General features: G+C 39.3%; 1 protein-coding gene across 1 annotated transcript in view; it reads right to left on the reverse strand.

The window, feature by feature from the left end:
• The window catches only part of RALB (v-ral simian leukemia viral oncogene homolog B), a 52,212-nt gene extending 41,132 nt beyond the window's left edge, over positions 1-11,080 (reverse strand). Inside the window, exon 1 of the mRNA XM_014939874.1 lies at positions 10,945-11,080. The gene's annotated coding sequence lies outside the window, so the exon portion shown is untranslated. The remainder of the gene's footprint in view (positions 1-10,944) is intronic.
• Between the last annotated feature and the right edge of the window lie 14,819 nt (positions 11,081-25,899).

Consider the following 25,899-nt stretch of genomic DNA (forward strand, 5'->3'; position numbering starts at 1 on the left):
ACAAAAGGCAGAAATATCAGAACTAGCTTGGAAGTCCTTGATAAATGGTAACAGTAATAGTAATGAAACATAACCTGAGAATTTAGCCTAACATCAGCATTCTTCTTTGCATGTTTTTCCTTTCTAAGGCTTTTTGTTGTTTTTTGGTTTGGTTTGTTTTTTGTTGTTTTTGTTTGTTTGTTAATGTAATCTGGGCTGTATGACTTGCTATTTACATTGGTTTGAGCATATACCAATGTCAAGTTATGTTATTTAACAAAGGTTTTACAAGTGTTTCTGCAATTTAATGTTGCTGATAACAACTTGTGTATGGAGTCACCCCTTGAGGATGACAGCTTTAAATCTCCTATTTAAGCTGCCATTTGTGTCAATTTTTCTAAATGCTGTCTGTGGTTAACAGTGGTTTGTTCTTAAAAATACTAACATTACAAAAACTGCCTGTGGAACTGGCAACTTCTAGACAAGAAGGACAAATAGAAGCAAAGGGCACAAGAGACCGAACTCTGATGTCGTTTTCCAGGTCAGAATCAAATTGCCTTGGCTTAGGGGATTTGGCAGTTCTGTTTATAAAGACAGGCCATCGTTTTTCAAACTCTACTATTCAGTCACACTAAACATATTTGAAATTCACAAAATAGCAAATGGTGTGCAGTAGTTGTGCAGCTGAAAGGAGGAAAGTTGTCAGCTGAGGATTCTAATGGGACATGGCATAAATATTTAAGTTGAGGCACAGCATAAAAAGGTGAAAACTCATCAAGTGTGCTTGATCAAGGGAGAGAAAAGAAAGACAGGTAGGTCCTCAGATTCTTAATTTTACAGTTCCCTGGAGCACATTAGGAAGTCACAGTATCGGAGAGTGAAGTTCAATGGGTGCTTTGCACACCCATGTGCAAAATCATGGCTTCTCTTTCCTAACCAAATCTGAGTATCCTTCTGCTTAAACAAGGATAGTAAGGGATTTGCTGTGTTAACAGGGACTCTCTAGCTGATTTAGCGTGACTAGGAAGGATGCTGTCCTTCCTCTGAGCTTGCTAATGAGTATCAGGAAGTATTGCCTTCCTTCCCGGCTCCTAGCTTGCTGCCTCTACAACATCCCCTGCCTTTACTGGCAGGGCTTCCTTGCCAGATTCCAGCACAGATATGCACACGCTGCTAAAAAAAAAGGGATTTCCACCCATTTCTGATGGATGTAATAATCTTACTTCTTTCTTCTCATCTGTTGCATATCATGCATAAATAACTGCCACGTTTGACCTAGTGATGAGTGTATTTTGGTTGTGAAGGGCTGATCTATAATTAACTTTGTTATGATAATTATTATAGCAACATAATATTTTGGACATATAGATTAATTACAATTTTGGAAAGCAATGGTGTTGACACCTTTGTGTTTGAAAAATGCTGTATCAACAGATTTTAATATGTTCACAGTTGTAAGGATTTTTTCAGTTCTGGCTGTTCACATATTTCAGTCCTGTAATAATGGACTTTTCCCAATGATGACTCAGAGGAAATAGTCTCTCCACCCAGTTTTTCACAGAGTAAAACACAGCAGTTTCCCAATTTTTTCACTGCAAAACATTACTATTGTAGAGCAAGAATTTAATGCAACCCCAAAATACCAGCATAAATATGTGATCAAATTGAATTTCATGCAGCTTGTCACCTCGTTTTAAACTGTTGTGACCTCACTAGTATAGTGCCTGCTTTGGGAACCACTGCTTTTTACACTGTTAAATAGCGGATGTGCATTTCTGAGTTACATTAGCAGCCTATAGCACAAGGCAGCACAGAGTCAGCATGTCCTGAAGAGAAGACTATGGTTATTTAATGTTTGCACAGTCTTAAGATAATGGGAATGAATCTATTAGATGCAGCATTACTGGCCTCCTCTCCCCTTCAGTCTTCTTTATATCAAGAGCTATGACCATATTCCATTCCAGTGACTTCAGCATCCAATTTGGATTTGCAATGGGATGACAGAGTAGAATTTGACTGCTATTCAAGGCAAAGCTAATTTGTATTGTAAAATTACTTCTTGTTTCCTTCTTGATCTTCACTAATTTACATAGTTACAGATATATATGATGCCTTAAAGGTGCATAAAGACAAACACCCCTTCCCTGTAGATTACAATCAACAATAAGAAAAAAAACACAATACAAAGAACTGCTGCCAGGAGGCAATATATTCTTCCCATGGACTATGCTTTCCTATGGGACATGCATGCACTTAGTAATTCTTAATCTACAATCAGTCCAGGTTAAGTATTCTTTTTCTTTTAAAGATGTAAATAGCAACGCCTAGTGGATTAGCATAGAAACACTTTATGGAAGAACTGCATTTTAGGAAGGATTTGAATGAAGATAGCATTGTGATTTCTTCCAAAAGACTTATCAGCAGAGAAGAATAGCTCCTGCCTTTTCATCACAGTTACTTTCTGAAAAACAAGTATTGAAGAGAGATAAGGAAACTTTCTTGTAGACTATTCCTATTATCAAACAGTAACTTCACTCCACCCTTCCCTTGTATTTGGCTTCTTACAGAGTGCCTGGAGCTGCAGTTTTGTTCCAAGACTACCCTCAGAAAAATCCCCTGCCATTATCAGACATACTAACAAAAGAAAGAAATGTATACTTCTTCCAAAGAGGAAAAATTTAATTAACTGCCATCTATCAAAATAAGAAAAGATACCCCTTTAGCTTGACTGAAAGTTAACACAGCTTTCCCCTGTACTGTAACTGGCTGCGTGTGCTGAAACAAAGCCACGGACGCATCCAGTAGCACTTTTCCTCAAGCAGAAGTTTCAGCAGAGATTTACATTGATCTCAATTACTTAGAGAGTCTCCCTGAAGATAAAGTAATTGTTTCAACTTGTATTTAAGTGAGAGCTCTCAGTTTTGATAATTCGTACTTAGATTATGTTAAAATTAAGCTGGTATTGTAATTCTTTCCACTGGCTTGTAATCTTTGCTTTAGCTCAGAATGGTGCCTCTTTCCACTAGAGATGTCGACTCCAAGGACAGCAACTTCTTTTCAGTCCCTGTCAGCACTGTGCGCTTCCTGTACTCAAGGAAGATAAGACACAGAACCTGCTGAATACATTCATTTTGAATAAGTCTTGCAAGATTAACCCATAGATCCTGTATCCTTGTATGCATACAGAATTCACACTTAATGAAATTATTTCCATAATTACAAGGAAATCCTAATTCCAACAGTTGTGCAAGGAAATTGAGTCATGCATCAGAGGCAGATGGCCAAAGAAGAGACACACAAATACAATACAAAGAACACAAAGAAATGTATTGACATACATTCCTTCTCAGTGAGTGATGCTAGCAGCAACATCAGCTATATTAATATGATAGTCAAGCCCCAGAGGCTGCATGAGTCAGATCCCAGTTTAAGGACAATCAATAGCAGAGATGACAATCAATAGCAGCTCATTCAGACAGAAACACAGTAACAACTCATCTGTATCAGGGTGCTGTTCTTGCCCACCTCTCAGAAGCACGGGCAAGAAGCATCCTCCCTCTGTTCCTTTTCTTTGGGATAAGGCAGCAGGTTGCTCCTTGGAATCTCCATAGAAAAAAGTGGTTCAGAAGATTCTGCAGATCTGATTTGGCCAGTGGGCTGCATGTTGAACCATGCTGGTGAAGAATTCTCAGAAATAATCTGTGTCAGCCTGACTAAGTCCACTGACTGTGCTGTGAGTTTGGCCAGCGCTAAAAGCTTTTGGAAATCACCATCTGTATCTGGACATAGACTGTTACTCTATCCTCAGTCTTTGTGCAAACCTTCCCTTAGCAATAGGACACTCTGCTTGTAGCAGGTCTACACATTCCTATCTCTATAATCAGAGACACCGGGCAACATTATAAAGGAAATTGTCATCTCCTAAGAACTTAACATACAGCTTACAGCTTTTGGAGTCATCAGCCTTACTAGAAACAAACACAGACCAGTATGAACAAGAATCACATTGAACTCATAATCCTGACAACTATAGCCCATTTTATTTTTCCTTAGTTACCTCATTTGTTGTCACAACTCTCCATTGTGGAACAGAAACCCAGTGGACAAAGCATAGGATTAAAAATTTAGTAACTTAACTGCAGCCTTAACACTAGTTCCTACATACTGTGGCACTGTGGAGATGGTTGCACAGTGTGATGAAGGGAAGCGTTCTGCATCACAGTGCTGTGGTGGGAAAAGTAGTGTTTATCATTGTGATTGATATTGTGATGCTACAGTGTAGTTTTAGTAACAAAAATGCTGTAACTTAAATGTTTCTGTGCTTTAGGAATATACCTTGTTTGTAAGGCGCCAAAAGGGATCTTCATCACCCAAGTTTAAAAGGCATCTTTTGAATAAAACCAGGGTCTTAGCCAACTGAGATTGAGACAACCAGGACTGAAGGAGGTTGGCATTTAGATCACACTAGTACCAAAACTATGATGACAAAGCAGAGCTTTAAAAAATCTCTCAGATGGAAAGGTTTGGCCCGGAAAGGAAGTGAGAGGAATGAAGGGTGCTGCTTACTAAGGGGAGGAGATAGGAAACAATGATGCTATTGTGGCAGTGGAGCTGATGAAGGTCAGAGAAGATAAGCTTTAATTTGCATGCTTTCAAAACATTCATGCAAAGTTGGCGATTTTTTAGTGAAAGATTAGGGCCAAGGGATATTGTGGCCAGGGAGTCTGCTGTATTTGTATGAACTGTAATCTACAGTGCTTTAGTTTTTCAAGTGAAAAACAGTGCCTTCAGCAACTTCATGCAAAGGATATCTGCTTTGCATGAGACTTGCCATATGCCTTCTGAAGAATTAGTTATAAACCTGAAGATCTGCACTTTACTGGAAGCTCTGGGGAGGGCCTGTCCAAGCTATGGTATCTGGAGAAGCCATTGCTGGACATGGAACAGGCAACAAGGCTGTCAGGTTTAGCTCCCAGGAACAAATACTAAGCAGAATATTTCCACCTTGAATATGTGCTTTTGTGACACCCCACTTGAAGAGCTGTGCCCAGTCTTTAACCAGACATGAGAGACAAGAGTCCCAAAAGCCTGGGACCATAGCTGGGTCTTGTGAAATTAACGGGGGGGAGTTCTACAGAGGTGACCATGTTAAGTTACTTTTACAGAAGTTGCTTATACAAACCAATCTCCTAGGAAACGGTATTTGTCTACATTAACATTCTTTACCTAGTATGAGATATATAGAACGTGCCTAGGTTCACTGCTGTTTAGATTTCCCTCCTTTAGCATTCCTACAGCTTGCCAGAATGTCTGCTTCTGCAGAAACAAAGGTTAATTAAACACATCCGCCCATTAGAGCAAGGAGCGAACACTACAATCTGGCCCAGAGCTACCTTCTTCAGCTGTCAGCACTGAAAGACACTTGGAACCACAAATTAGTTCCTCAAGCAAAACTAGTTTCAGCAGAAACTGCTTGTTTTATTGAACAGAGAAGTCCTTCCCCATATTTACAGTTTCAGCTTGTACTTGCCTCTCTGTACCTAGTTCCAGCAAGAAACATTCTAGTGGTATTTTGCAAGTTGCATGATCCAAGACTTTTGGATCTTTACAGTGCCATGATTAACACATAATAAGGAATGTTGGAAAAAAATGTACCTTGCCTGCATTGCTAACTCCACCTTTTATAATTAATATAATTTAAGGTACCTGATACCGGATTTTTTTGTTCCTTGTGGCGTTCCTTACCTTTGTACCTTTCACTGTGCTTGCATAAAGGAACTAAACGAGCCTACTCCCTCATTATGCATTTCTTTTCACTTTCTTTTCTGTTTCATTTTCTGGCTCTAATGTATAAGCACCATATTACCACAAATACTTTCTCAATTCTGTGAATCAAATTTACATAATAATATATTCATTATACTAACTCTTCAGAGTAGCACTATGGTTGTACCTCAGTTTCCCCCTCACTGTTGTATGAGGAGTGTAGGCAGACAGCATATACCTTTCACAAGCATGTACTGTTACCTTGTCTATAATCCCCACTGCTTGAAGAACTGACATTCCTAAAATGTTTTCTTTCTGTGCAGAATCAATCTTGTGTGTGTTGCAATAGACCCATTAAAGAGCAGTGACTAGTAATGAGGTTACTCAGGTAGGGAGGACACATTGAGGTTTTCACTGTCTTTAAATAAAGACATAACAAATGTACATATTTTATGTAAAATAGCATGATGTCTACTTAATCATAAAAGCTGGTTTTCTATTCTCTTCAGTAATAGACGGAGCAAGTATAACTCTCTCTACATCCAAATTCAAGGCCCATATTTTGTCAGGTCAGAGCTCTTCTCAAATGTGATACTGTATTATGCATCTTCCATTCTCATTCAGATTATCCCAAACAATTTCTGATTTTTCTCAAGCTGACTCATTCTTCATACCTATTAGCTGAATTGTTGCTGTAAAGGATTCTCTGCCCATGAACTGTATGTGCATATATTTGATTTATACTGGTTTGGTTAGTTTTGATCAGACACACAGAACACAGTCTTCTTCCTATTCCCTGCCTGGAAGAGAACACCTAGGTGATAAACCATGTTTTTTCACAAATATTATCTAATTTTTGATTAAAATTTTCAGCTTCTCAAACATTATTGCCGTTACACTTGATGGGTTAATAGGAACTCTGGATAAAAGGAAACATGAGTGAAGAGCCACAGAAATATTGTCAGTTATTCGCATTGCTTTCTTGAGTTTGGTTTCAAAGTCTATGAAAGTGTCTTCTTTGTCCACTTTATACTGGACAACTACTGCCTGGTTTTCAAAAACCTCTATGAAAGGCAGCATCTCCAGCCCAGATAGTCAGGCACAGACAGAGTGCTGTCTATCAAACTGCTCATCACTTGGCATCAGGCCATTTTCTGAAGTCTCTGAGAAAAACACCTTAATGTCTAACAGAAACTGTTGGAAGCAAAGTTGGAGCAGTACTCTGACCAGTATTGGACAGTTGATCACTGATGGCAGAGCCCTAGTGGCAAAGTGTAAAATATGCATATAGTTAACATTTTAAAGAGAACATAAAGCCAAAAGGAAAACAACATGGTAAATTAGAAGTATTGACCCAGGAGAGGAAACAGAATGGCCTTCTTGGCTTCTTACCTGGAACCTTCTGTCTAGCCCCCAATTCAGTAGGCAAGATGTGACTCCCTTCTTTACAAGTACAACATGTTAAATTACTTTAGAGTTCTTTCCATAAATACGGCATTCCAATCTTTACCACCTAGGAGCTTCATTTGCATTCAGCAATGAAGCAGTTGAATTTTTAAGGTATTTTGTTGTTAAATTGAAATTATGTTGGAAGGCTGCTTGCACAGCAATGCCCTGTTCATTACACATAGCAGAAGTCTTTATAAAAATCTTGGAGCTGACTGCAGCTTTGTGCTGCTTGTCTTACACACACCAAAACCACTGTATGATACAAAGCATTGTGTAAGGCTGTGTAAGAGACAGCTGTGTCTGTATCCAGGTTTAACAGGGAACAAGCCACAACAATATGATTTCTTCATTCCTTCTCCAGAGTCCTCTATCTTATGCCTATGTATGTATTTTCTGGGCCATTTATTCTTTCCTATACTGAAGAACACTAACAAACAGGTAACATAGTGAAGATTGGATATTTATATATGTCCTATCAGCATAAACAAATATATAGACTATATCAGTAAGGCTATAACCCTACAGGGGCATACCATTAGCCTGAAAACAGGTACTATTAATTTAAACGTGTTTTTAAGAAGTACACCTCTTTATGTACCAGTCTAGCATATAGTTCAGAACTGCACTTCTAAGTAGATATTGCTTAAGACACAATTGCTCTTCTGTGCTTCAGGCTACATTTTCATCTAGTCATGACAGCATAACCAGCAGTCTATCTTTTGCTTTCTGTAGGGCAATAACTATGCTCCATTAATTAAAGCTATGGGTATTATTAAGTGGAACTGCTGTTGAGATTATGAAAAAGAGCATTGCTACATTGACAGCAAAGAGATTGCTGTATGTTTTAAGTGTGTTCTGTTTTTTTTTTTTTTTTGGGGGGGGGTTGCTTGGGGGTTTTTTTAAAGAAACCTTCATCCTGGAAAATACATGGATCAGAAAGAAATAACAATTCTCTATGATGAGAAAATAAAGGAAATTATAACCTGAAATTATATACCTGAGAGTTGAAATGAGGAGTACTTTTCCTCACTGTCTGAATCACTACACCCAGAAAATGAAGTATGGGCATCAAATTAAGCAACTAGCTAGCAAATTAAAAATGTTTTTAAAAATAGTTCAGCATTACTGTAGCTGAAAACATTGTTTTTTTTTTTTTTTTGGTGGAGGTCTGCTTGAGTGTATTTTTAAAGTTCAGAATTACTATAAAGAAAACATCTTCAGCTGATATCTGAAGCAGTATCAGAGCCAAAAAAAAAAAAAGGCTGGAAAAGTCCTAAGCAAGGACAATTTTTCAAGTATTTCAGCTGCTTAAGTGATTAAAACATACTACTCCAACATGAAATTGAGAACAATTATTGTAGTCATTTAAGGAGTTCATTCAACTTCAGAGTTAAGTTTGGTTTGATGATTAAAATACAGGGCAAGGAACCAGTAAACATAAACTCTATTTTTAGTGTTAGCACTGACTCACTGTGTGATATTAAGCAAGTCACTTAATTTAACTTTCTCACTCTCTGTCTCACCTGTAAAATGAGGGAACCTACCTCAGAAGTTCTTTGTGAGATTAATTAATTAAACATTTGCTGCACACCTAACATTTCTTGGATGTAAGGTGGTGGAAGATGCATTATTATACACATATATAAACAGGATACAAGAGCAGAGGTGGGTGGTTTCTATAAAGGAAACTCACATCTCTTTCATCTTTGAATTTTTTAAGCATGACAACAAAATAATTAACTACAGGAAAAACTATGGGTGAAGCCCTTGAAAAGAGTTTATAAATTGAAAAAAAAGCATAGCCACAAACTAGACAGACCAAACTATAACCAAGAATAAAAATACATTGATATTCTTCAGTAGAGTGCACAATTAAAAGACTAAGGTGAATTTTTCTCTCCTATAATGTATAAACAAATTTACATCCAATGGAAGCGAGAGGCAGCTGATGTAAATCTGGAGAAAGGAAATAATAATATTTTTTTTAAAACCCACATTTTTTACAGAACTCGTTGCCACATGGCATTGTTGGAACTGAGATCTCAGTGAATTCAAGAAACAAACATTTATATGGAAATGTGAATATCCACTGTGATGTTTTATGAACGGAAAGAGTTAAATCCCCTCATGTTGCACAGTACAAATGATAGGCATTTAAAAAAATCTCCTGGGAAGCCCGTTAGAAGACAGCTGATCACCCTGGACTTAGTGACAACTGTATCAGAAGCACCTAGTACGGGTCACGGATGGAGGCAGAACCCTGGAGTAGGTGGACCAATGGTTGCCTTTAGTACAGTCAACTGGATGCTGCTGAGGCTGGACCGAGCAGCACAGGAGCACAACTTTAGCATCCTTCTACTCTTGTTGTAACTATGTTGTAGAAAATGCCAGGTTTGTTCTGTCATAAAATTAACTACATCAGCAACAGAAGAGGGTCCAGCAACTTTTAACTGAAGAGGCAATTTTACCTCACAATGCAGTTTAGCAGATTAAAAAAAGCAATAATTTTTACTAACATAGTGACCCTATGAATGAGCCAATGAAAACCACAGCAAACTAAAAAAGCGTGATCGATGACACATTCAAAGGTTACGTGTCTCCTTTACAGCTGCTTGCCTCACCAAAGACTGTTTGGGGAAAGGGCACAACTTATCCGCACTCTTCTGAAGCCAGTTACTGTTATCTTAAACGTTCATAAAAATATCACTACTGCTTTCTGTTGGTTCCATTCAAACCCGAGTAAGGCCTTTATGTAAAGCATGGTCATAATAATTTTACAACTCTGGAATGAAGCTGGTGTTTGGTACTCTACCAGGGCAACAAGCACAGGAAAATTCAGATTTTCTATCCTTTTAAAAGCAACTTTCTAGGTTAATAAATAAATTCTGCAGTATCATTTGGTAGCTATAAATGCAAGCAAATTATTTACTTTCATCGTAACATTTTTTACGCTGCAAATTCTAGATCATACTAAGCTATCCCTACACTATAAATATAAATATATTATTGATACATTTTACAAGTTTCTACGAAATTAGCATTGCAGAGGCATCTAGACAAAACCTTAGGCACTCCACCAAGAGTGGCAGAGCCTTTAGCTCGGAGTTTCAGAGCTAAAGACCAAGATGGAGAAGTGCAGAAATAACACCACAACCACCACCACCACGGGTTATGTAGTTATACTAAAAAGAACCAGTGACTCACTGTTCATGTTTACTTGCCCTGTATGCTTTAGGGGTGAGTGGAGATTCATGCAGAAAACTAGTTCTTTTATTCTCCTTTTTATTTTGCTTATTAGTAGCTAGTACTACCACGTTCATTAAGTCAAGCAAGATTAAGAATAAACACGAGGTGTTTGTCATCCAGCATTAATAAAATGACATGTGCTCACACACAGCTGCTTGTGTCTACATTTCATCAGCTGTTTTTTCCTGTCTGTCCAAAGCGAATGGGTATGTTTCTTTGCACAGTACATGTACCTTGGCCCTTTTCTACACCTACCCTACGCCTTTCATCCAGTCTCTACATCCTGAGAGCCTCCTGCGTTGCTGCTATCCCTTTTCTCACCCCAACTGGGCCAGGAATCTCCTTTCTCTTCTCACTTCAGTGATGGAAAATGACATCGAGTTTTCCTTTCGCTTGTATTTGTGTCCCTAACTGCACACACATGTAAATACATAGAGAAGCAATCTTTCTCTCGTGCAACTTAACAAGCTAGGTAGATTGTTTGCTTTCTTAGCTGATACTCACTGCGCTTAAAGAGTCGTTTGTCCTAGAGCAGCAATTTCTTAAGGAGTATGAATAAGGCAGGCAGGCAGGCAGGCAGACGATGGCACAAGCAACTCCACTACAGTATTAGAAACCAATTCTCACGATGACTATAGCTGGACTCCTCCTAGTGCCTGAGAGAGCTGCAAGAAAAGGGAAGGGCTCAGGATATGATATCATGCGCTCATTCTAAAAACAAGGAAATTGTTGTAGATGATTGAAAAAGTAACAGCTTAAAAATTCCTGAATGGCCAATAACAGAAAATTACTTTTCTGCTTCACCTTCCCTACCCTCTCCAGTGAAAAGTTTCAATAAATACAAACGACAAACTTAGAAAACAGTATTTACATCATTATTTGGACTAGCCTAGGAGATGTATAACAGCCAAGCCACCTCAGAGCGTTGCTTAGTGTTGCCTGGTGCTGTCTGTTGAATGTGCTTATGTCAGATCTTAAACTTTGAGCTTGTTTCCAGGTCTGTTCAGGCAAATGCACCAGTCCTCAGCATAGCTGGCTCTGCAGCCACAGGTGGGTTTGTGTAAGCAACAAGGACTCCCTGTCAGTACTCTGACTTGTTTATTGCCTTTTTCAGCAAAAGTAAAATCTTCTAAAGCACCTAAGTGACTTAGGAATCCAATTAATATTTCTAAAGCAATGTAAACAAACAGGCTTTTAAATCTTATGGAAAGTCAACATGATTTTGTGCAGATTTGCTGGGGTAAGTTTTACTCCTTAGATCTCTTTCTAATTGCAAGCCTGCTTTAGAAACAATAATCCATTTACAGGGCTATATTATTATAAATTTATTTCCCAGGTCATCATTTACAGTTTTTAAAAAAGAAATTAAAAAACATTTGAAGCAAAGCAGATATCCTCACTTAGCACAATTGTTCCTAACCTGGATTTAGCTTTGAAGTATTTCAGATCCAAAGGAGGACCTGCGTGCCTGGAAGCTTGTCTGTACTTTCCAGCTTTATCAATTGGTCTAATAAGTCACTTGTTGTCAGAATATTTTTGTTTCTAATATAATCCCATAAAACACTGTCTCATAGGAAAAATTAGCACAGCCTTCAAGCACACAGCATTTTTATGTTATGTTTGGAATTGCTATATTCTCTGTTATGGCAGTCATTGTGCCTGCCTTTCAGATTACTTTTTTGTGTTAAAAATTTCCTGTGATTTTTTTCATGTAATTCATCCCAGATTCAGCATTAAGGCCACCCATGAGTGCTATATTATAGTTTACCATCATTTTCAAGATCCTATATTGGCTTTTGGTTTAATGGCTTGGATTTTGTGGAACTTGATCATATTAAAGCAGTTTAGTGATTGGGAATTTTATGTTTCGTTATTTGTCAGTATCCTTCTACTGAGCTGTACAACTGGGTGTTGCTCTTGCAGCTCTATTGTTTAAGAAGAAATATTTTGCTGCCAGATTTCTTGTTCTATTTGTGCCCTTTGTTACTGGACTTTCAATTTCAGGAACTTGTTCTATTTAAGAGGACAGTGGAAGAACAATACTTTATAATATAATATTTATTATACAGATGCTGGTATTATCAATGCTTGTTTATCCAGCGGTGATGTGTCTCCTAAATAAACTAGCAGTAGTAGTAAAATAAATTGGAACACAGAACCATTTTCTTCATAAAGAAATTCTAGGAATGTTTTAACTACTTGTATTTCTGAAGCGAAGATCTTTACTTGTTCTGTCTAGAAAAGGGTAGTGACATCTTAAATTGGGCAAACAAATCTTTGTGAGGCTGAGAAGTGTGAATTAAGATCACTAACACATTCACTTTTGTAGAATTTGTGAAGTCCCTTCTCTGTGGAATACACTTTACACTTCTGTTTCTCTTCTTTTGGCTGGGCTTTTAGTAGTAGTATAAAACCTATGTAGGTGATCACCAGGATTTGAGGAGATGTCCCACAACAGTGTAGACTTGTCACGGCTCCGGGTTTGATTTGGACATTTCATGTATTCACACACTGGAACACAAACCATACTCTTAAATGTTCAGGGGATGAGGGAGCTGGAACTGCTACAGAAAGCAGGGTTACCTCTGGTCTGTTCCTACTCCTCTCTGGCCCTATGAGTGGGTTACTGTACAGAACACAGCAGCATCCGGGTCATTGCTCAGCCTGAGCTTTGATGAGGTGGGGTACAGCCTGCATTGTGCTCCTAATCTGAATCTGCAGGAAATAAAACAAAAGGTATCTTGGAATATTCCAACCGAAGATATTCTGAAGAGAACACACACATTAGTAACCAGGCTTTGAGTCCAGACAGATGAAACAAACCTAGACTAACCACAGGCACGTTAGTGTTGATTCTCTTCTTGGTTCTCTATAGATTTTAACATCCATCTGACTTCATCCTGAACTACTTCAGTGCAAGCAAGATGAAAAGCAGACTAATTGTGCACAGCTCTGATTTGGTTGTATTCCTTTTTTCTTTCTGCCAGAAGACCATCTTTCTCTTAGATTCTTGTATGTTGCTTCCTCGTCCTATTTTCCTTCAAGATTAAGTTTGACTTAAGGAATCATGAAATAATTCTGATTAGAAGGAATCCCTGGAGATCATCTGGTCCTTTACCTTCTCAAAACAGGGCTATCTTCAAACTTAGATCAGATTGCTTAGTGCCTTGCCTTGTCCAGGTGTGAATATCTCCAAGGGTGGACAGTCCAGTCTCAAGGGGCCTTAAGCATTTGACCACTCTGAAGTCCATATGAAGTGTAACTTATATTCCTCTGGTCAAATAGAATGTTTGGATGTTTCCCCACGTCAACATACAGCATCTGGTAGTAAACCTGGATGGGGAGGTAGTTTGGAGCTTGGGAAAGAGGTGGGAGGGAACTACAATGTGGAGAAAGGAGGAAAATCCAAGTTTTTAGTTTTACAGAAGGTAGTAGGAGAGAGAGTGGTGAGCAGGAGTAAAAGGGATCATGGCAGGGAGGGAGAAAAAAAAAGGGCTGTTTCACAGGTCAGGCAAGGTTGTGTGTGGGAGGATAATTTGGATGATGAAAAGGCAGAAGGACAATAACTGAAATGGTCACCACCCAGATTTGGGTACCTCTCACATCCCTAAATAAATCTTCAACAATATGCCATAGCTAAAAATATCTTGCCAGTTCTGGCATGAAGGTGATTACAAGAGCTTGCAGATCATTTTGCTTTCTTAGGTTCCCCGTGCAATTTCAGATGAATGGCACACTTCACATTTAGACAGTGCAGATATTTTAGTCTGCTACTGTTGTGTTCCAAAGTTGCCTTTTCATAGGAAGAGGTACCAGTCCTGCAGCATACAAAAACAGACAACACATGATATTTTTACTGGAGTTGTGTTTATAGATAACTCCAGTTTTGATTACAATTAGTTCTCTCAGAGATCTCTGGCAAAGGTTGTTCTTCATGACAGTACCAAGGAATTAGAGCAGCGATGAGAAATTTTAGTAGTGAGCACTATGAGGTATAAATCATTTTCCAACACTAATAAAAAAGAAAACCAGAAATTGGAGAAGAATTCTTTTCCTTTGCTGATTATTTATTTGCTTGGGAAAATTCAGTGTGACTGTTAAAATTGCTCTCAGGTATCCAAGAGCAACACCAGCAGCAATTGTTTTGCAGTAACAGAAAGCAAAGAGGAATAAGGATGTGTGAAAAAAAAGAAAAGATCTTTAAGAAGGGTGAGATGAATTTGTGTTCCTAAGAGCTAAAGTCTAGGTGATTTTGAATAGAAAATTGCATTTAGTGATATAAACATGTTAGCTGATGAAACCTCACAATACTCACAATACTGTTCTGAAGTGGGGAAGGATTATGCCTTGTTTTGACAGATGGAGAAACACGGACAGAAAAGGCTAAATTCTTACCAGGATCCTTGCCAGCTTCTTTCAAAGTAATTTCCAAGTAAGATCTTTCTACAAGCAGAAAGCTTGTAGCTACAGACATCTCTCCAAGTTTCCCTCTGTTACTATGGAAGAACAGAGATGGTTGAAGCTACTGTCCTGGCCTTTTTTGGAGCTCTGGCTGGATAATAATCTAAACAGAAAACAAGCAGAAACAACCTTTTCTATATGATGACTCACCTTGCCAGAGGAAGATTAGTCAATGGAAATTTGTGTCTGCCTGTACTAGTTTGTAAATATGTACCCATCCCTGCACAAGGCCAGGGGCAAAGCACTAGGGCAGCAGGAGTGGAAGCCTGAGTTGAGTAGTCATAGCTTTCTTGCTGTTGGCACTCCAACATCAACAGAAGAGCAAGCAGAGGAGTCCTAGGCTGATTTCCAGCATTGTAACAGACCTTACGCTTGAAGGATGTCAGGTGCTGAGCCTCAGCTCTCTCATTTACCCTTTCCGCTCACGATCTGTGCAAGGCATCCTCCAGCCCTTCCCCAACACACATGCTCTTTTCATCTAATCTTAGGACTGCTAAATTTTCCTAGAGCTTTTCACAAGGGAAATTATTCAGTCTAAAGCTCGTGTAACTTTAGATTCATTTTGTACTGCCCTATTAATCAGTAAAGTGGTAATGTGGTAACCAGAACCTTGTAGTAGCACAGGTAAGTAGAGATGTAAGAAGTCATTACCTTCTCATTCAATAAACATTTGTTAAAATGCCAGCCTGCTTCTTTTTCTTCATTCTGGTAGTTGACCACACTTGCATCAGGGTACTTCATATGGCCAGGTGTACCTTGGCTTTGCCATTCTTTCCCAGAAGTGTCTGAAATAAAGAGGCTTGATTATTTGCCAGCTAAAATAAATTAAATTAATTTTCCTCTAATACTGGTAAAAGAACCTTGAATGTTGTCAGCAATAGGGTGTTGGTATACCTTTGTTCACATCCTAAATATAGCCTTCACAAGAGGTCCAAATAGAAAAATCCATCAAGCACTCTCTTCATTGCAACTTCTCTCTACAACAAACTGTTGTTGAAACAAATCTGGAGCTAAATGGGACCTCAGCAATATAACATGGTGCATGCTAGTGCACCTAAAATTTCAAGAGTTTAAAACTCTTATCACATAAAGGCTGCTAACACCTCTCTCTAAAGAAGTACTTTCATTCATCTTAATGACCCAGGGTCTATCATATGCTCAGTGTATTCACTACTCATTAATCATAGGATATTAATATTAAGTCCCTGCTTCCACTGTGTCTTGATGAAACAAGAAACGGTAAATTCAACCCACTACAACATCAGCTTGAACCTGTGGACCCAATCTCTGTTTCCCATGCTCCTAATGCAATCTGAGCAGTGTTTCAACAACTGTTCCTGTATCATTTCATGGCACACACAGGCTGAGAATCCCTCTCTGAACCTGCGCATAGGATATGCACCTGGAACTGGTGTGTCAGACTGGGAAAACCCTTGGCTTGCTTATTCATAGTTCTCTTAGTTTCACCAAGGCTACAAGCTTCTATTCTAGCCTATTCAGAGAGAAAAAGGAAAACAAAATCCACCTTTTAAGCAAAGGATTTTCTTTATCATCACTTCTTACCCTTAAAAAAACCTCCTGAGTTACACATCTTTGCAAAATAACAAGTGATCTGTCTTTTCTCAGTCTGATCTCACTCCTGTGGCTTCCAGGTTTTATCAGCATCTCAGGTGAGACAGAATGCTTCCTGTTGCTCTCTCCAGATTATTTGTCTTAATATTTGGCAATGATTTGCTCTCATTTGCAGAGAAGTGTCTGTTTTTATATATAGGCTGCCTTCTTTAGTCATATGGTCCAGCCAAAATACTCTAGCTCCATCTGCATAAATTGAATTAGTTGTTTCGTGCAGTTAGGATAGGAGTGAGAGACATTCAGGGATGACAGCACTTGACTGCTTGATTTTGGTCTCTCAATATTAGTTATTCCAGGAGGGGTCAAGTGCTGTCCCTGGTCTGAGTGGCATAATAGACTGACATGGTCCAGTTGAACTTTTTGTACGGACTAGAAAAATACAGAATGGCAAACCCAATACAAACACAGGCTCACAATACAAACCAGCTTACAATTCAATGCATATATTACTGTTTCTACAATGTGCATCTCATCTTTTGTAAGAAAAGCTATTGGGATGCCATGTACTTATTCATTAGGATACAAACCAAAAAAAAAAAAAGAGAGGAAAATATGACTCAGAGTGGGTTACTTGTTAAAGAAACTCATTATTCAAGTATTAAAATAGGAAACATTTCAGAGAAAGGGAAGTTCTCCATTTAACTGTTCTTCACAGTTATTCTTAGTCATTGTAAGTTATCATGTATCACCTGGTCTAATTAATCACATCCTGATTTACCATGCATAAAATAAATGTGTTCATTTGGGGGAAGAAAAAAAAATTATAGGGTTGTGTTGCATGGTTTGTCCCTGTTTCCAATCCATCTATCCTCTACCCCAGCTTCTCCTAACAAAAGAGGATGTTATATCTTCCTGAAAATAGGTTGCGAATACATTTTGACCTGTGTAAGTTTCAGTGTCAGCTTACCTTTGCACAAGAAGATAGAAACACAAAAATAAAATTCATCACAGGTTATTTGACCCTAATCTAAAGTCATTTCATATATTCAAATTGCATTTCAACCACTGAGAAAGTCTTTAATTTAGTCTAATTTTCACTGAATTATCTACTTCGCACAATGTACCTTTTTATCATCTTCATCCGCTATATTCCGTTGAGCCACTAGATGTCCCTCGTTCCTATATAAAGCTCCAGCTATGAGAAAATCCATGATTAATCAGCAGGACTAAATTGGAACTCAAGCAGTGTAGAAGCATGTTTGTGTTCACAGTATGCAGTGTTTTTCTGTAATAAGTGCTGGTCCTTTGAATCATGCCACTGGGTGTGATTCTGTAAATCATGGCAATTCCAAACACACAGCAAACTTAAATTGTGTTTGGACAAAGTATATATATGGGAAACACAAAAATCAGACGAGGGTGAAGAGAGCAATGAGCAAAATAGGCTACAAATCAATGCATCACAGAGTAAACCGGGTCATTCCATTCCCAACAGCACTTTCCTTATACATATAAGACTTTTTTTGCTATTAATGAAGTAAAACGTCATAGTCTTTCTTGTTAGTCAGACTAGATCTTATTTATTTAAAGCATACATTTGACTGTAGTCTAGTTGGGGTACATGTGGACCATACCACTACATGAATTTAGATAATTACAGACTAGCTGGGGAGTAGTCATTCAGTATCAGGCTGTGGATGTTGGGCAATGTAAAAGAGATGTTACCAATGAAGACAGTTGACTTACACTGGTGATGGTGAAAGCAAAGTCAAACACTGCTCTGAAGGAAACAAAGTGTTTCACCAAGTAAATAGTGCCAGGAAGCTGCTTGCAACCGCCTACGAGCTGTACAACTCCCTTTTCCCTTCCTGCACTCTATCTGCCTTTAGCAAGTTTCCTCTTTGCACACAGACCTGACCCCCATTAGTTAAATTATACCATCAGCACTTTGCAAGAGCCTGCTACAGAAAATGCTGCCTCTCAATTCTGTTTTGGAAACTCTTCCTCAGATTAAGCCTCACTTCCCTGTATTTTAAATTCATGGACTGGGATGGGAAAGGTCACATCCAAGGCAAAAACTAGAGAAACCCTTCCTCCAGATTAGTTTTGCTTTTTTTAGTCATGTGAGTGGTGGCAAATTACAGCTGTATAAGAAACAGGACTCTGATGGCCTTTTTGCCTTACCAAAATGTTCATGGCAGAAGGTCACAGCATTTCTTTTCCCAGTTGTTTTCACGCTTGGTCCTGAAAAACAAGGGTTCTACCATTTTTCAGTCAGGATACACACAGAGGGTTTTGCCACCTCAGTGCTACTAGTCTTCTAATATTAATGCCACTGACTGGATGATACAGATTTTCATCGGTCATTAAATATCAGATCATTGTGCATGCTCTCCATGTTATTTATGCTTTATTATTTCAGGGGAAGCATAAGCATTTTAATGCCCTTGCAAGTCTCAGTCCTGTTCTTAAAAGATGAAGGGGAAAAATCTCAAGAATATACTTGTTTGTCCAAGGCATTGTCAAAGCACAGAGCTGGGAATGTAAGAACTAAAAACCACACAACATGCTTATGGTCTTCTCTGCTTGAGGCCTTTGAACTCTTCTTCTGGTTCTCCCTCCCAAACTGTCCTCAGTTTTACGCCAGTGGAGTGAGCGATTGTTGCATAGACGGTGTATCCTACGCATCAGCCATTATGGCCCTTCAATTACTGCATTGTCTAGATCTGCTCAGATGATAGTTAATGACAATCTTGCAATTAATATACTGTGTGCTTCCACTAGGCCATTTACCAGTGATACCAGAGAAGGTTAAATCCAAAGCCCGGTGACCATCAGTGTGAGATTTTCATTGTTTTGGGTGGGATTTGTATCAGATTGTTATTTCCACTGATGAAAGGTAAACCATTTTGGAGATAATAAATCTTCCAGTTCCATGTAATCCCTAGTATTCTTTCTAATGTTTAATATCTCTGCTCTCACCAGTTTTCGTAGTCTGATGCTAAATGGGTTCTTACATAGGCTAATATGTACATTACATAGAATTTCCTTTCCCCTCCTGCTTACTCTTGTTGCTGGCCATCTTTTTAATAGGAAACTGAGAACTAAGAAATGGAGAGAACAGAATGACCTATTGAACCGATTTCACTCCACAACGTAGCTGACAGGAAAACAGCCGCCTCAGCTCAGGGTTCCAGGAACAGAAAACCAGATGTTTCTTGGCTACATTGAACAGATGTTATTCCAGTTTGAAACAACACTTTAAAATGTAGATCCCAAGAGTTTATGTATTTCCGAAGTATTTGAAAAATGCGAAAGTGGAAATTTCTTGCCAGTCTTCAAACAGTGCCAAGAATGCCCTTTTTCTCTCTCTTTTTTTTCCCCTTTATTTTTCCAAATGAACTTCTCCATTCCTGTGGCTGATAAATACACCAGAACATGCATTGGTGCCTACATGCCTTAGATAATCAGATCGGGTAGATTAACACTGCCACAAAGTTAGCACGTGACCTTGGGCAAATCACTTGATTTCCGTGGATTCCAGTTCTCCACTAGTGCTACCTGGAGCTTGTAAACTCTCCACAACAGTGGGTCTCTCAACTGCCAGTATCTACAATAGCTAGTGCAAAGAAGCCATGAATAAGAACACAGCCCTGGGGTATTACCATAAAAAGGTTATTCAGTAAATGGCAACAGTACATAAAAGAAAGTGAGGGGAGACTTTATAGGACAATTGCAGACCATCCGTCAACTGTGGATACTCTAAGTCCCAGCACTTCCACTTTAGTGGGGGCGTGGAAGGGCAGAAGTGTGAGAAGACAATATAGTTTCCATCCTGTTCTCTGAAAAGATTCAGGTTGCCGTGTTATTCGGCGATAACAGCCAATTCTTAATTCAAAGCATCTTCCCAGAGTGACCAAATTATGCAGGGCCATGATGAGTTTCAGAATAAGCCAAAACCAGGCAGGGCACAAAAGGGGTGCTGAAACATTCTTACCCTGAGCCTGCCAGGTTTGCCTCTGAGTACATTTAGCACACGTACAGGAACCTTTCCGTCAAGCACCACAGAATTAGTGTGATATTATTTCCATGCTACAAATAGAGAATTGAAGTCACAGAATACAAGTAATAACCAAAAATACACATTAAAGATCCCAAGTCCGCAGAACTGTGCATTTCTGAAGAATAAGCTTTAGCCCATATTTACACAACTTCCTTCTTCCAGTTATGCCAAGTAAATCACAAGAGCTGGCTGTGATAAAACACTCTAAGTACTTCCTTCCCTGGCTGAAACCAGAGATAGGCTACCAGCCCCCAAATAGAAAAAGCCTCAGCTTAAATTGATTACTAGCTCTCTTGTTGGTTTTGGTGAAAGTGCAGGTGGAGAAGATGACTGTTCTGAAAGAGTTCTTGAACTTACCAGACATCCCTAATATTCAGAATACTGTACAGATTCGGGGTTGGGGGAACTGAAGCTCTTTACAGGGAAGAAAGACAGGGAACAGAAAAGGAGCAGGAACAAAAATTCCATTAAGATATTTCCCTGATGTTTAAATGTATTTGCAGAAATTTCCTGGTATTCTCCCATACGCTGCATTGATACATAACACATGTACAGTAGATTAAGGCAAATATGTTATCTTTAATAGAGAGTTATTGTGGATATGATTCTATTTTACTAGAGTGAAATAATCACCACTTTTTTAAATGCAAATGTAGTCCAAAATTGATTTCTTATCAGAAAACTAAATATGTTCTGAAAAAAAGTATTTGCTTTCACAGAATGATTATTCTATGTGAAAATAATTGAGCCATTTTTCAAATATTTCAACATAAAAGCATAATATTTTGGATTAGAAATGATTGAAACATTCTCAAAAAATTTTAACTATATAGACTGGAAACTTTAAAATGAAGACTTCCAATATTGGCTTTTGGAATGAAGATAGCTTCTTGCTTTACAGCCAGTCATAGAAGAACTTTCTTGTCTATTTATAGAATAGTGTGCATAATATAGCAGCCTTAAGGATAATGTGAAAAAACTGGCATGTGAAAAAGCATTAAGTTTGATTATTGGAATTTAGTGTAGCCTGTAACAACAAAGAAGAACTGAGGCTGGGTGCTCTTCATCTTTTGTGGCCATAGCCTCTATGCTTGCTTCCTTGTATTTAAGTTTCATAAATTGTTCAAAGCTTTATCAATAGAACTAATAGCCAAAATATTGTTTCTCAACATCTGGTTTGTATTCTTCTCCCAGTTATGTTGGTGCAACTCTAAATTAAACTCGATGCCTTACATGAGTCACTCCAAATTTATGATGGTATAAAGAAGTGAACTTGGTTCTTTGTCTTTAAAAGATGTCTGTATTTGCAGCCAAATAAAATCACAGCCAGTTACATACTCTCTGGCACAAGAGTGCCATCCAGCGGTAATTCCCAAATCTATATTCGCCAGAGACAACCCTGGAGATCAACTACCAATCTGATAGCTGCAAATCGAAACTGCCGAGTAGCTATTGCTAGGCTGAGAGGAACGTTTCTGTTAAAGATTAAGAAATTCTATTTTTTTAAACTAGTTTTCCATATTGAAGCAGTTCAGGCAACGGATGTAGATTGCTGGTTGCTTAAGAGTGGGAATGTACTGAAGTGGGAGGCTCCTGGGACTCAGAAGTAGTACCTACCACCATCTTACTGTATGCTGTATCTCAACTAATAATCTCTGCTACTTTTCAGCCTGCTCTGATGGCATGGCATTACCCAGTTCTAGATGCGAACACACCAATGCTAATGGGAGCACCCTTAAACAGAGATTCTGGATGTGTCCTGTGCAGGAGACAGAGTTGAGAGAGAGAGTGATCAAGCTTTGAGGCTGGTATCAAGTGAATACTTATAGAATTCATTGAATTGTCTAGTTTGGAGCCCAACCATTAGCCTAACACTGCCAAAACCACCACCAAACCATGTCCCTCAGCATCACATCTACATGTCTTTTGAATACCTTCAGGGGCAGTGATTCCACCACTTCCCTGGGCAGCCTGTTCTAATATCTGATAACCCTTTCAGTGAAGGAATTTTTCCTAATATTTAATCTAAACCTCCCCTGGTGTAACTTGAGGCTATTTGCGTTGTGCACCCAGACATCAATGTGACTACTGATCTCTCTGATCTGCAAGGAACAGGCCCTGAATTCAGACCTTCCACATCCTGGATAAATGCTTTACCAGCTCTAGTATATCATAAAAATGTCTTTTTTAGAGGGAACAGGCACAGCTGCATTTGTGAAGACTCACTCCCACTGGCATCCAGCAGAGGGGTTTGAAGACTCTTGAACTGAGCCGCTCTGGGGACTTGTATGGAGCAGCACATAGCCTTCAGTTCCTGACTGAGTTGAGATACCAGGAGTGCCAGGCGGCTTAGCCCTGTGGAGGCTCTGTACAGCAGAATGGCTTGTATAAAAACACATAAGGTGGCTTGGGAATTTAGGCACGATCCAATAGCTCATCGGGGTTTTTCACCATCTCAGATTTAATAGCTCAAATTCTGCCCTAAACCCTTATGGTTTGGACTTGCCTGTAGCCAATAAAATAAATGCTGGTTAAAACCCCATGTTTTATTTCATGCAGATTTTACTAATCTTCCTTATTTACCTTCTTCCCTGCCTCACACCACCTCCCCCCCCCCATCTCTGATGTTTTCCTTTGTAGTTAACTGTATCTCTTTGCAATGCAGATGTGTGTAAATGATTATGAATGATTCATTGATTTGTTTGGCCTGATTGCCCACAGATTAGATCACTTTGTACAATGTTCCTGTTTGTGTTCTACATTTATCTCTCTTCTAAACAAATTAAATCATCTGGTGGTGCGGGGTCACCATTGCAGATAATACTTGCAAGGCACATACCTGTAAGGCAGAGAGCTCTTCCCAATGAGAAGCCGATTCTGCAATGGTCTCCTCAGGAAATGTTAAAAAAAAAAAAAGAGAGAAAGGATACTTTGATTTCTACGTAAAATCCATTTTGATGCATCTCTTGTGCTAACAAATGAAATGAGATACCAAAGATTCAACTTGCTCTTATGTAAGAGAAGAGTGGGCTGCATATGAAGAAACTGGTAATTTTCAATGATTTCTATAGTCTTCTACTTCACATTTCACTCTGTTCAGGAGCAATCAGGTGTGCACTGAAGTGGTACAAATGAACAATTTTACATAGAATTGGCCTAGCCCAAGTAGTCTTACCCAAAATTACCTGAAATATTAAGGAGCACGGAAAATAAATTCTACACCAGTGTTGTCAATTGAAATAAATATTTGGACTCTGAGAATGAGACTCACTCTTCAGGACTAAAATTAATATAGTTTGACATATGAATTTAGTGTGGTATAATTGCTTTGAGACCACGAAAGTAAGAGACCAGTAAATCAGCTCTCTTTTTTTAGCAATCCTCATATTATAGATATGCAGCACAATGAAACAAAGTGTCATTTATGTTTCTTAGTTCCATAGCAGATAAGCCACAAAAATATATCCTTCGAGTTTTTCAAAGAAGACTCATTCTTTTCCTGCTAATGAAACCCACGCTGCGATCCACAATTCATTCAAAATTTAAGAAAAACACTTCAAGTCCCCCGCTTCAAAACAAAGTAGAACCCAAAAAAAGCTTATTACCAGAAACAGAGATGTTATTTGGTGTCACTGGAACTGATACTCTATCCTTGCACTTATCCCATAAATGTTTAGGCAGTCTTTTCTCAGGTGAGCAGCCTTCTCCTAAATAAGATTTTATTGCAGGCTTCCCTGCACAAGTAGAGCAACCTTCTCTTCTCGGAGCGCGAGTGAGTGCTCCATCATGGCAAAAGGCTGTATTAATACTGCCCCTTGTCCAAGCGAAGCTTTGGAGCAAAGGTGGGATACAGAGAAAATCACAATGTACATTTTCTGAGGGTTCCTATTTAGGAAACAAGAAAATATTGATTAGGGGTTGTCTCGATTTAGTGAAACCTTGATACTTATCATATTTGATCGGCCTAGAAATGAAAGGACAATTGGAACAATTGCATCCATCCAGGGCGTGGACCTCAAAGGATGAGCCAAGACAAAGTGCTCCCCGCAGATACACAAGGACCTGCCACCTCCTGTTTCTAGCGTGGACAATATAAGGACGGAAATAATTAGTTAATCTTCTGCTTAAATAAGGCGTTTGGGAAAAAGGCTAAAAATAAACACTGATTCATTCCTTGTCAGGGAAGTTTCTCCTGTCAATTATCACATTGTTACTGCTGTTTTTAATCTAGTCAGATGGTGAGATTGGCAATCCCTTCTGCAGGGGCTTCTGGGTGTTATTTTGTAGAGAATCTTGCTTGAAGGACTGATTACTGCTTTTATGGGAGCCGGTGGGAGTTTGGCCACGGTCCTTCACGCATGTTAATTTCAGGGACTTCCAAATGTTAGCTAATGATCTCAGAGTTCTTTTTATGAAAAGTGCGTAGGTTTGTTTTGGGGTTTGGGTTTGTTGTTTGTTGTGTTGTGTTCTGTGGTTTGTTTTTTTAAAAATTCCTAGCAGAAGGCAATTAAGATGGTCTGGGGAAAGCTCTGCACCATAGTTCTGGGCCATCCCCTCAATAACACCTGAAGTCCTAGCATGAGAAGTTCAGAAGCATATATCGCTACCATACTCGGACATATTAAGACATAATATATATTATAATTGAAAAGTATTCATATAGTCCAGGCCACATGCTTTGCGTTGCCATAGACTGGGTGTATCTATTGGCCTCCACTTACAATAACTTGAAAAAACAAAAACAAAAAAACCCAAAACAATGATGCTTTTTGTTTTTTAGGAGCAATACTAAGGAAGAAGTCCACCCGAAGGCAGGAAAACATGTCAGCGCGGAAAAGAGAGGCCCGTGTGGGCGGGGGGAGTTTCATCCCCGAGTGCTCCATGAAGCCTTATGTAGCCGTAAAGGAGAAACAGAAAAAAACCCCAAACCTAACCACAAGCAGGGGCCGTGGAAGCCGAAGCAGATGAGGAGGAAGCCAAGGACACAAGCCCAGGCAAGCGCTGGGGCTGCGGCTCTGAGGAGGGATCTCTGGGCTAAACGCGGGCTGGAAAGGGCTTGGAACCGAGCGCGGAAACAAACTCCCCGCGCCCCCCTTCCCAACAGCAACCGGGAACTAAGACAGAAAAAAAGTGTCCCTCTGTCCGCGTTCGGGCCAGACGCGAGGTTTTACACGCCAGGGTGGTGAGCGACTACGGCACCTTCCTGCCCGCCAGCCCCCGCACGGCCTCCGGCACCCCCCGCGCCTGACCCCGCTCACGGCGGCCACGCCAGGGCCAAGACAGCCGCTGCAGCTCCTCCCGGAGCCCGCCTCCACCCCGGGGACGAGCACCCAGCCGCTCCCACCGCCGCCGCGCAGGCTCGG

Source organism: Calidris pugnax, unplaced genomic scaffold, assembly GCF_001431845.1.
Source record: "Calidris pugnax isolate Ruff unplaced genomic scaffold, ASM143184v1 scaffold21, whole genome shotgun sequence".
NCBI classification, from domain to species: domain Eukaryota; kingdom Metazoa; phylum Chordata; class Aves; order Charadriiformes; family Scolopacidae; genus Calidris; species Calidris pugnax.